The sequence below is a fragment of the Octodon degus genome, unplaced genomic scaffold (genome assembly GCF_000260255.1).
Source record: "Octodon degus isolate 3935 unplaced genomic scaffold, OctDeg1.0 scaffold00145, whole genome shotgun sequence".
Taxonomy (NCBI): Eukaryota; Metazoa; Chordata; class Mammalia; order Rodentia; family Octodontidae; genus Octodon; species Octodon degus.
In genome coordinates, this window is record NW_004524721.1 from 6567249 (window position 1) to 6579572 (window position 12324).

Here is a 12324-nt window from a genome sequence, read left to right on the forward strand (position 1 = left end):
AGTACAAGTTCTCATATGTCCTGAGTCTTAATTGACCTTGGAAGGCTAGGGCCAAAATGTTGGCTTTCCTTGTGGCCCTCCTTTTTCTATAATTTTGGTCAGCAAACTTAGGATGTTAACCCTCTAGAAGAGAAGCTTATTGTTATTACCACACAACCTAAGCTGTTAAGCTTAACCTCACTATCTGTCTGAATATCAAACATCTTAGGCGTAACAGGGAACAGGCATTTTTCATCAAGTATTGATATGTTGAACTTTAACTCCTTACAGAGTATGATGAAAAAACATTAAAAAATCAAAATATATTTTAAAAATAGAAATAAAGAATTGTATAATTCTTATGTTTACACATAAGTCCAGAAACCTAACCATATACCACCTTGTAGCAGGACAGTCCTGCAACATTCCTTTTCCTGTCTCCTGCCTTCATTCACCACCCCCTTCTTTTTGAACAATCATCTATCCGGGAGATGGCACAGCAGCAACTGGCATATCATGACAAGCAGCCCATATTCAGAAGACCAGAATGACAGACACTCCAAACATGAACTTACTATTATAAACTGCCACCTTCAGTGCAGTTGCTTAGTTCACAGTTGTCTGTATATATAGTTAGTCAGAGTGAGAATCATTTCAATTAACTGTAGATTCAAAAATCTTCTGAAGATGCTCAGGATCATTGCCTTGCCCATCTTCTACATATAACTGTATGGCTTGCCACTGTCATGTTTCCTAGCTCTTCTCTTTGCTCTCTTTTCATTGTCTAGTCCTCAAGTACTTGCTTTCCTTTTAGTTGTATTATACCTTTGTATTTGTATTTCTTCTTTTGAGTTCTTGTACTAGGGAAACTATACAATATTTACACATGTGTGTCTGGTTTATTTCACTTATATCTTCAAGTGGCATCCACTTCAATATAAAGGCTTCGAGTTTATCATTTTTTATAGCTGAGTAATACTCAATTGTATAAAAATGCCACATCTTTTTCATCCATTATTCAAGTGATGAACATCTTGGTTGTTTCCAAGATTTGGCTGTCACAAATTTGCTGCTATAAACATAGGCATACATATATCATTATGATATGATCCATTTTTGCTTGAAGCCTGCTGATCATAGGATCAATTTTCTGAAACTATAAGATGAAGTCAACTTCTTGTCCTCTAAATCGTGGGTGTTTGTCCCAACAATGAGAATGTGACTAAGATGTCCTGTTTGGTCTGAGCTGTGTTCTGAAGTCCTGAGGAGCCCATGGCAGCCCACAATCATCTCATATTAGAACAACTCATCTGTGAGGGTCCTAGACTTCTCATTCCCATGCTGCAAGGTTGCTCCACTGGCATCAAAAGTGTAGCAGTTCAGAGCCATGATCACAAAATACGGTGAATGCTTACATTGAAGATGTATTATAGTAAAAGGTACACCGACATTAATTGCTCAGAAAATACTCCACACTGTAAAACACCTATCCTCCTTGCCGCTTTCTGAAATTTCTCTTTTGTATTTAGTTGTGTTATCAAACCCACCTCAATGTCCTGAATTAAGTCAAAGCACTAAACTTTTATGGTTATTTGACTTTGGAGCAGAGCCAGGGTTAGATGGTGTCAGATTTGGAGAAGAACGTGGAGGAGGACATACTATAATATATATACTTTTTTTTTTGTTTTTACTAGAGATCAAACTCAGGACCTTGAGCTTGCCAGGCAAGCACTTATTCCACTGCTCTATCTCCCCAGCCCAGTATTCTTATTTGAACAAACTGCTGTTAGCATTTTGAATCAATTCAAGACACTGAATCAGCTGCAAAAAGACATGCACAGAAGAGGACTTCCAGAATTGCTTCAGATTGCAGCAAGCACGATGGCATGGGTGGGCTTGAAGTGAGCATTATACCTTGAGAGAGATTCACAGCAATGTGTTTTTTTTCGCTGAAATATATTTTAAAGCATTTTTATTTAAATATTCACTGTGCTGTTTGGTCAAACCTGATATATAAGATCACCTCACATTTCCAGGCTCTGGCCCTCACCCCTGGCTAGCTAGTGTCTCATGGTTATAACAAAGTGCCTGAGATAATCAACTTACAAAGAGAAAATCTTTATTTTGGTTTATAGTGGTGCAGTTGCAGTTCATGATCAGTTGACCTGTTGTATTGGGCCTGTGGAAAGATGGAACATGTGGTAGGAGAGTGCAGTGGAGAGAAACTGTTTTCTTCATCAGGAGCCAGGAAGTAGAAGGTAAAGTGACCCGATTCCGCAGACTGTTCTGAGGGCTTACCTCCCGCACCCTAAAGGCCTACCACCAGGGCCCACCTCATGAAGTTTTCACCACTTTCCAATGGTGCCTCGCTGGGGACAAACCATTTAACACACATATGTTCAGGGGCCATTCAAGATCCAAACTGTGGCAGCCCTTGACACATGTTCTGGGCAAATTTATCCATATTCAAAGTCAAAAAAGCCAATAGAGCTCAAATTTAAGTAATAGCATAAAACACTTGTGTTTTAGCTCCAAATATCCATCTGCACCCAGGACATCTACTTGGATATCACTCATGTTTTGTAAGCTCTGTGTGTTCCTAGTGTTTTCTAGTACCATCCACCACATAGGTGCCTAGGGTGCTTCTATTCCATAGCTCACTCTTGGGTCACCTTAGAACAGCAAGGACATTCCCTTCTTTCCTGTCACATCTTCCAAGCCATTGTTATCTAATGATACCAAGTATACTTCTCTCTTATTTCTCTTCCTTAGCTCCATAGCTTGTTTTTTAATTCAGGCCTTAGCTGAAGATTTATAAAATTATGTGCCCAATCACAGTTTCCTGAGGGCACTCAGATGTTGAGCTGAATCTTCTTTCTGACAAAACTCTGTCCATCTTTGTTAGACGCATCCCCACTTCACTTTTATTCTTATTGCTACCCTAACTCCTTCAAATTGCTTCTAACATTACCTTGATAGAATCATGTCAATCCCTCTTCTCAAATTCTTCAAGGATTTTGTGTATTACAGTGTGCTAAATGTGATGTGGTGGCTATGGCAGTGGATACCCAAGAATGAGACTTGTCACTTGATCTTGGAAGACATACTGACCCTTGAAGCTACTAGTCCATACTTGGCCATATTTGTAAGGCAGCACACACTATCCCCCAATACATCCTACAAAGTGTGACTGAGAGTCTGACTCTAAATATCTAAACAGCACCCTGAAAATAATTATACTTACCAGTATACGTTTCCCTCATATATTTAAGAAAAGCAATGGTATATTTATTTGTTCTTCTTGGATTAGTTGATCAATATAAGATGTCTGTATAAGTATTTTATATTTAAATAGAATAATCAGTTTCTCCTTTTGTTTCTTAGGAATACTCATGCAAATAATGCTGAAGACTTTCTTCTTAATAAAGAATTTTGTGTGCTGAGGTAAGAGGTGGTGACATGGTAATATTCTATTTTTCTTGTAACTTTTCAAACATATTTGTTTCACCTCTTCTCTTTCTCTGTGCCACTACCCCAGTCCATCCTCAACATATTTCTCTTCTGCTTTCTAACAATGATGGGTAATAGAGCCTATGAGGGTCATTGCTGACGTCATAGTTCATGCTTGCTGTCATCTGGTCACTGATGGCATTTAGTTAAGCATTCAGCACAACACAAACTAGGGCCTTCATCTTGGGTGTGTGCACACCAGGCTGGACTTGGTCACTTAGTCACTCCTGCTAACGACCACCAAGGCAGAAATGCAACTTTCTACATGTACTTCAAAATTAGAAAACATTAAGTATAGTGATACTTAAATGTTAGGGCGTAAAGAAAGATTGAAAAACACCAACCCTCTTTCTTCTCTATTCAATGAGCAATTAGGGGTCTGCTATGGAGAAATAAGATTATCTGAGTGTCAGTAGAAAGCAGAAAGCTAACCTCAGAAGGCCCACCATTAAGTACATGGGCATCAACTTTAGCTTACATGTAAAAATACGAATAGGTGCAAAAGGTACCATGCAAGTCACATTTTGTTTTCCTAAAATGAAAAGTTAAATAAAATGTTATTTCCATTTCTGATTCAATCATAGAGAAAAGTCTTAAATAATTATATGCATGGTTTTTTAAAATTTCCCCTTATTGGGATGGGTTATTCAAGAAGAAGCAAGTTTTATGTTGTCGCCAGTAACTGGTAACTAGCTGCTAAAGGAGCTTCTAATTCTCTTGATGATCCCATAATGTTCTTTTAATTGGTATCATTAGGTATTCAAATAGTATAATAATTTATTTAGTAGATAGAATATATACTTTCATGAATATTCAAAAAATGATGATTGTAGAAATGGCCCTAACAACATTAACAAGGCTATAATATCATCAAAGCAACCTGGATAATCAATGAATCTCACAGAATAAAAGCTTTCAATTGTACATACACGTGCTGAGTGTAAAACAATGAGAATCTAGACTTCTGTTTTTGACTGTTTGCGTGTTCTCAAAATACTTGTCTTCCTTTTCTCAAACTTTTTTTTGAATTTATAATGTGCAAATAGAAATGATTTGAGTATTTTCATCAAAAACTGAAAAAAGTAGAATGGATGTGTGTCTCCTTCCTACCATAGGAAAATAGATTATAGCAACTGAACTTGACCTCAGGAGTTCCAATTAACTTGCTTTTGGTTGGTTTAGAGAAAAATGTAGGGCTAAAATCACCGCTTTCAGATATATTTTGTGTTCAATTATAACAGAACCAGGAATTGATGTCACTTAATGTATTATACAAAGATTTGTGTGAAGAGCACACATTTTACTAAAATTGATGTACTGTTGTACAACAGTCTCTTAACTATTATTTGATCATAATCTTCCATATGGATTTTAAAAATTAAGTGACTATTATTTATTATCATGTATCTAGTCATAGGTTTTCTTTTATTCATTTTTTTCAATACATCTTACTTTGAAATTTTTGGACTTCCTGCTTCAGTGATTAGCATCTTTTCAAAGATCATTCTGTAAAATGCTTATTAACTATTTTTCTAACAATGTTTCTTTCTCAGCCTCTGTATTGCTTCCTTTCAGGATCTAGTTAGACATATGTTGGACCTAAAAGTGTACTTGACATCAGCAAGAAGATGGAGGAGGAAGCACTGGACTTATAACCATGGACACACTGATTCAACAGCCACCAAGACACAAATTCTAATTGGCAGAAATTCTTTCAGAGGCTCCTCCACCCAACGCAATGTGAATCCAACCTAACTGAAACTATTAGGGAAACTGGAAACACCCTGTCCCGACAATCTTTACTCCTAGCATGCTGTCATATGACTGGGAAGAGACTGTACCCTTCCTCGCTCACTGAGTAGGTAAAGATTTGGACAATACATTCAATATTTCATCTCTTTCAGGTGCTTCACAAAGAGTGGATCTGTCTCCTGTTCCTCACAGCACTGATGGGATCTTCTGAGAATGAAAGTGGAAGTCTGCACTAACATGCAGCTTCTCTCCCTGGTTCAGCAAGTTGCTGGTAGAAACAGCAAAAATACAATTCTGTTTCCAGCTTCTCTCTGCAGAGAAAAGAGCTGACTGTGTCTTAAATGTCATACCTATCAGGGTGCTACCTGTAGAACTGGGTTTCTCTCATCTGAATTTCAGTGCTGATTGATGCAGCAAATGTTTGGCTCCCAAGGACTTCAGAGACCAGAAGCAGTAGTTTGCATCTAGCCCTTGTATGGCTGCCATGGGTTTTCACATGGTCTTCTGCTCTTTGTGTCTTGTCTAAATTAAAAGAGGGGATGGTTTTTCTTCATATGTAAGCACCAACACAAGCATGGAAGATAAAGAAGCAGAGAAACATCAAACAAAGGAGCAATATAAAACTCCAGAAGCCAACCCTAATGAAACTGAGGCATGAATTACCTGACAGAGATTTCAAAACAACCATAATGAAAATGTTCAAAGAGCTCAGTGAAACAGTGCATAGAAAATGTGAGAATTTCAACAAAGGTATAGAACATTTTGAATAGAACTAAAGGAAAATGTTGGAGCTGAATAATATAACTCAGCTGAAATGTTTAATAGGGGTGTCCAACAGCATATGACAGCAAGCAGAAGACTACAGCAATCAAACAAAGTCAAGGCAACTTGAAATTTGAAATTTTCCAGTGAAGTGGACCACAGTGTGTTTTAGGAAAGTTTAAGTAAACAAGAGAAAATACCAGGAAGCTTACTCAAACATATAATATTTTAAATATCAAATCTTGGAGAGTCAATCACAACTCTATCCAGGAAGTCGAAGGACCTCAAGTAAGATGAACCCAAGGAAATACAGAGATAGAAAAGTTGGGCTGGGGAGATAGCTCAATGGCATAAGTGCCTACCTGGCAAGTGCAAGGTCCCGAGTTAGATTTCTGGTACTGCATGTTGTGCTGGCCCCAAACCCTGGGGCAGGCCATACCCTTCTGGCCTGAACCCAGGCATAGTGGTGAATGCCTATAATCCCAGCATTTGGGAGGCTGAGACTGGAGGATTACTGTGAGACTGAACTGCGTAGACACACACACACACACACACACACACACACACACACACACACAGTAAAATAAAATTATTTATTTTAGTCCAAAGTAAAATAAAAACATTTCATTTTGAAAGCAGCCAGAAAAAAATTGACTCAATGCATACAAATGAACTCTCATAAGATTATCAGTGGAGTTTTCAACAGAAACTTTACAGAACAGAGAGGAATAGGATGAATATTTAAAGCACAAAATTAAAAAAAAAATTATCAAACAATGAGATTGTTCCTGACATAATTATTATTTCAAAATACAAGAGAGATAAAGACTTTTCAGAACATATAAAACCTAAGAGGGAGTTCATGACCACTAGATCTACTGCATTCTCAGCTTTTCTATTGCTGTGATAAAATACCTGATGTAAGCAACTTAAAGGAAAACAGGATTCTTTATTTATTTATTTATTTTTAATAATTTGGTTGTTACAGGTCTCACTACACAGCTTGGACTCATGGTGAATCTCCTGCTTTTAGCCTTTCCAGCGCTGGGATGACAGGCATGCGCTACTACACCTGGACTCTATTTGGCTCAGCCCACCCTGGGGGGTGGGCTGGCATGACATGTGGTGCTGGGGATTGAACCACGGTCCTTGTGCTTGTGTAAGCTTGCCTAAGCAGGTGTTTTGGTCCACTGAACTATCTCACCAGTTCTCCCCTTCATGACAGAGCATGGCAGAGGAAAGCTTTTCCATTGCTGCTGAGGGCCGGGAGATAGTTCCTCTAGCATAAGTGCCTGCCTGGCAAGTGTAAGGTCTTGAGCTTGATCCCTGGTACAAAAAAAAAAAGTCCACAAATGTGCATTGCAACTGAGAAGGAAGGAAGGAAGGAAGGAAGGAAGGAAGGAAGGAAGGAAGGGAGAGAGAGACAGAGAGAGAAAGAGAGAGAGAGAGAGAGAGACAGGGAGAGAGACAGAGAGAGAGACAAACAAAGAGAGATAGAAATAGACACAGAGAGAGAAAGAAAGAGAAAAAGAGACAGAGACACAGACATGGAGACACACACACAGAGAAAGAGATAGAGAGACAGACACAGAAAGACAGATACACATATGGAGAGAAAGAGAGAGGGAGGGAGGGAGGGAAGGAGGAGAGAGAGAGAGAGAAAGAGAGAGAGAGAGAGAGAGAGAGAGAGAGAGAGAGAGAACAGAATATGCCTTTCAAAGGCATGTCAAGCTGTGGCCCCAGTGACCCACATCCTACAGCTTACTCCAGCTCCCCCTAAGCCATTAGTCCCCTCATGATCCAATCACCTTTGAAAGCTCTACCTCTGAATATATGAGACATTTGTGGGACATTTTAGACCTAGACCATAACACTTGCTTTATAAGAAATATTAAAGAAGGCTCTTTAACTTGAAACAAAAGAAGAGTCAACTGCAATATGATACCATAAGAGAGTATAAAATTCATTGATGAGGTTACATATATAGACAAATACAGACTACTGTACAGTTGGTTTTCTTATGGCATGAATTAATAGAAAATCAGTGAAATACAAAGAAAGACAGCAGAAGAGGAACAGGAGGACTGAAGAATTACAAGGTAAACAGAAAACAATTAAGAAATGTCACTAATGAATCTCTTTCCATTAACAAGTATAAGTGGATTCCCCCATAAAATAAGAGTGGCCAAATGGATTTAAAAAACAAATAAGCTGTTGAAAAGATACTCATTGTAGACTGAAGGACACATACAAGCTGAAAATGAAGGGATAGAAAATACAGTCTAGACAGATGACAGCCAAAGAGTGCAGGGACAGTTACACTTAACCCAGACACTAAATCAAAAATGGTCAGAAAGACAAAGAACAATATTATATAATGGTAAGAGGAACAATTTTTCAAGAAAGCATAGCCATTACAATTATAAGTCAAATATTGAGAAAACTAAGAGATAAATGAAAGATTATTTCAAGAGAATAAATACCCTACTTTCATTCATGGATAGAATAGCCCAGTGGAATATGATAGATAGTGGGCCTGAACAGTTCAGTCTAATGGACCTAACACATATACTGAGCAACTGCAGCAAAACACACATCCTTCTTAGTGCATGCGGAACGTTCCCCAGCATAAGTCACGCTAGACCACAAACCTTAGTATGAGGATTAAGAAAGTTAAGAAAATTGAAATCATGCCAAATGTCATAGACAGTCAGAGGAAAAAGGCAGAAATCAATAGCACAAGGAAAACCAGAATTTTAAAAATATGCTCACATCAAACTGTAGACTTCTCAACAACTAGGAAGTAAACGAAGAAATAAAAGAGAAAGAAGAGAATATCTTGGGGCAAAATAATGAAAACACAATACACTAAACTTACAGGACACAGCACAAGTAGTACTAGAAGCAAAGTTTACAGTGTTAAGTGCTTATATTAAAATGGAAAGACAGCCCGCTGGCGCCTGAGGTCGCTCCGCTTTGTTGTCTCCGTCGCTTCCTGGACCTTGGCCATCCTCGAGCGCACCTTCGTCGCCATCAAGCCCGACGGCATGCAGCGCGGCCTGGTGGGCGAAACCATCAAGCGGTTCCAGCTGAAAGGCTTCCGCCTGGTGGCCATGAAGTTCATGCGGGCCATGGAGGAACAACTGGAGCAGCACTACAGCGAGCTGAAGGAGCGCCCCTTCTTCCCCAGCCTGGTGCAGTACATGCACTCAGGGCCCGTGGTCGCCGTGGTCTGGGAGGGGCTGAACGTGGTGAAGACGTGCCGCATGATGCTGGGTGAGACTGTAAGCCAGGCACCATCCGCGGGGACTTCTGTATCCAAGTGGGCAGGAACATCATTCATGGCAGTGACTCAGTAAAAAGCGCTGAGAAGGAGATCAGACTGTGGTTTAAGCCGGAAGAGCTGGTTGACTACAAGACCTGTGCTCACAGCTGGATCTATGAGTAGAGGCAGGAGCGCCTTGCCCTCGCTCCGCCCTCTTGGAGGACAGATGCAGCCTTCTTTTCTAAAACCCATTTCCCAATAAAGTCTGGCATGGGGGAAAAAATAATAAAATGGAAAGACCACTGGGGCTGGGAAGATAACTCAGTAGTCTAAGCACCTGCCTGGCAAATGCAAAGACCTGAGTTCGATCCCTGGTACTGCATGCTGTGTCAGACCCAGACCCCCAGTCATGCCAAGCAGCCCTGAAACCAGGTGTGGTGGTACACGCCTGTAAGCCCAGCACTGGGGGGACTGAAAGCAGGAGGATCACTGTGAGTCCAAGCTACATAGTGAGACCCTGTACCAAATACATAAATAAAATAAAACAAAACAAAATAAAATGAAACTTAAGAGTTGGCTTTTTGAAACAAAAAAATTGATAAACCTTTAGGTAGACTAGAGAAACACAGAAGACTCATAAATAGAATTAAAAAAGAAATATTATAACTGATACTACAAGTAAAGGGGAAAAAGAGAGAGGTGAGAAAGCAGAGATGAAAAACAGAATAAGATGTTTATGTGCATGAACCAACTGTGTGCAAGAGGTATAAAATTATGTGCTTCAAGCATAGACTAATAAAAGATAAAAACAAATTAAAAAGAGAGGGCCCTAAAAGGCTAGTATGAACAGTTGCATACCAATAAATTGGATGATTTAGAAGGAATAAATAACACCTAAGAACATACAGGGTCCCGGAACTGCATGATGAAGAAAAAAAGGCTGGATAAACCTTCAGCTAGTAAGGACACAGTTTCAGTGAGAAAGAACCTCTCAAGAAAGAACCACCCAGGGTCACGCACCAGGTTTTAATAGAGAATTTTACCAAACATTTAAAGAAGAATTATTGCTCTTTCAAATGTCTCCAAAAAATTGAAGAGGTGGGAACTTTTAGACTCACTGGACAAGGCCAGCATTCCTTCTGCTAACATGAGGTAGAGATGCTACACAAGAAACGATAATTGCGGGCTCGTACTCCTGATGAGCCTCTAATGGCAAGCAGCAACATAGAAATGACACCCAGGCTTGGCACTGATTGGGATCATTCCCAGCATCTCAGGCTCTGAAGGTTCAGGGAGGGATGTTTTTATGGAATCGCCAAGGGGAAGGACAAAAGTAGAGTCCACAGCTATCTTTTTTGGTCCTTACAATATACACCATAGTGACCTGTTATGTATCACAGTGGCCAGCCATTTCTAGGAGACAGAAGCGACCAGAACTGCAACAGGAACTATATTACCTGGGCAGCTAGGAAACTAAAGTATACTGGTGGTGGGGAGGGTGCGCATTTTCTTCTATAAGAATAGATGTAAAATCCCTCCAACAATCATAGTAAACCAAATTCAACATTATATTAAAAAGGATTACATACCATGATAAAGTGAGATTTATCCCTGGATGATTTGGAGATGGTTTTGAATCTATATTTAACTTAGGCATAGACATTTTAGCAAATACTATGTTTTCCCTTCCTTGAACATATGGTATCTTTCCATTTATTAGCAACTTCTTTCATTTCCTTCACTAATGTTTTGTAGTTCTCAGTATGCAAGTTTTTATTCCCTCATTTCATTCTTTCTGATGCTACTGTAAATGAAATTGATTTTTTAATTTCCTTTTGAGAGTTTGTTATTATAGTCTCCATCAAAACCCCAATGAACGCTTTTTTACAGAAATAGAAAACTCAACTCTAAATTTTATATTGAATCCCACAACACTCCTAATAGCCAAAACAACTTGAAAAACAGGAACAAAGCTGAAAGCATCACACTGCCTGATTTAAAATTACAGTACAAAATTACGATAATTAACACAGGATGGTGCTGATAAGGACTGACATAGGTCACAATCATGAGCTCAGAAATTAACCCCCATGCACACAATCAGCTGATACCTGGCAGGATACCAAGATGCACCACCAGAAAGGACAGTCTCTTCAACACATGATGTTGGTAAAATCAGATATTCACATGCAAAACAATGAAACTTGGACCCATATCTTATGAAGTGCACAGCAATCAATGCAGAATGGAGAGAAAACTTAAATAAAGCTGCAAAACTGATACTCAGAGTGCAGAAGCTTCTTGACATTAGTGCCAGCAGTGATTCCATTGACTTAGCACCAAAATCCCATGCACCAAAACTAAAAATACCTGGGGAGACAGCTCAGCTGTCTAAGCACCTGCCTAGCAAGCTTAGTGACCCATGTTCGGTCCCCAGTACCACATGCCATGCAGGCCCTGGGCACCCAGCTGGCCGTTGAACATCCCTATAATCCCAGCACTGGGCAGGCTGAGACAGGAAGAGGATCACTACGAATCCAAGCTGCATAGCAAGACCATAGACTAAATAAATAAATAAACGAATAAATAAAATATTTAGGGCCAGCCAAATAGCTCAGCAGATTAAAGTGCCTGCAAGCAGGTACAGGGGCCTGGTATTCAATCCCCAGGCCTGCCTTGCTGCCTCCACCTCCAGTGCGTGCTGAGATGGAATTGAGACTGGGTGCAGTGGTGTGCACCTGTAATCCCAGCTCTTGGGAGGCTGTAAACAGGTGGATCACTATGAGTCCGATCTAGTAGTGAGACCCTGAACACCCTGTAGACCGTCCCTAAAATACAAAAAACCAAACAAACAAAAACCCAGATGGGCTGACAACTTGAATAGATGCAATTTCAGAGAGAACAGACAGTCAGTCTGCACATGCAGTGATGCTGAGAAACACCAGTGATCAGGAAAAGGCAGGGGGCCTGGCCCTAGCTCAGTTCTTTAAGTGGCTGCTTCCACAAAGCTGTCAGCCTCAGGTTGCTGTAGTTCGATCCCCACAACACTCCAGCCA

General features: G+C 39.8%; 1 pseudogene; it reads left to right on the plus strand.

The window, feature by feature from the left end:
- LOC101568496 overlaps positions 1–9545 on the plus strand; it is a 25222-nt pseudogene extending 15677 nt beyond the window's left edge.
- The last annotated feature ends 2779 nt before the right edge of the window (positions 9546–12324 follow it).